Source organism: Gekko japonicus, unplaced genomic scaffold (genome assembly GCF_001447785.1).
Source record: "Gekko japonicus isolate JY-2015 unplaced genomic scaffold, Gekko_japonicus_V1.1 scaffold3, whole genome shotgun sequence".
NCBI lineage: Eukaryota > Metazoa > Chordata > Lepidosauria > Squamata > Gekkonidae > Gekko > Gekko japonicus.
In genome coordinates, this window is record NW_015170887.1 from 1,671,278 (window position 1) to 1,671,555 (window position 278).

Here is a 278-nt window from a genome sequence, read left to right on the forward strand (position 1 = left end):
TTGGTTCAACCCTCTGGTTCCATCAGCAGCCCATAAGATGCTGCTCATCACTCATGGCCAAGGCATGAAGGTGATGGACTTCTCTATTGCTTGTCCCCAGCATCTGGCATTCAGTGGTAGACTTGCAGAAGAAAGTTCCATTTAGCTGTCAAGGGCCATACACACTTAACCTCCCTGATTTTGTCACAAGTAAGTTAATTATACATCATGTGATGAAATACTTCCTTTTAGCCTCAAAGGCCCCTTAAAGACATTTTTATGCGATAAGCTCCCATGCG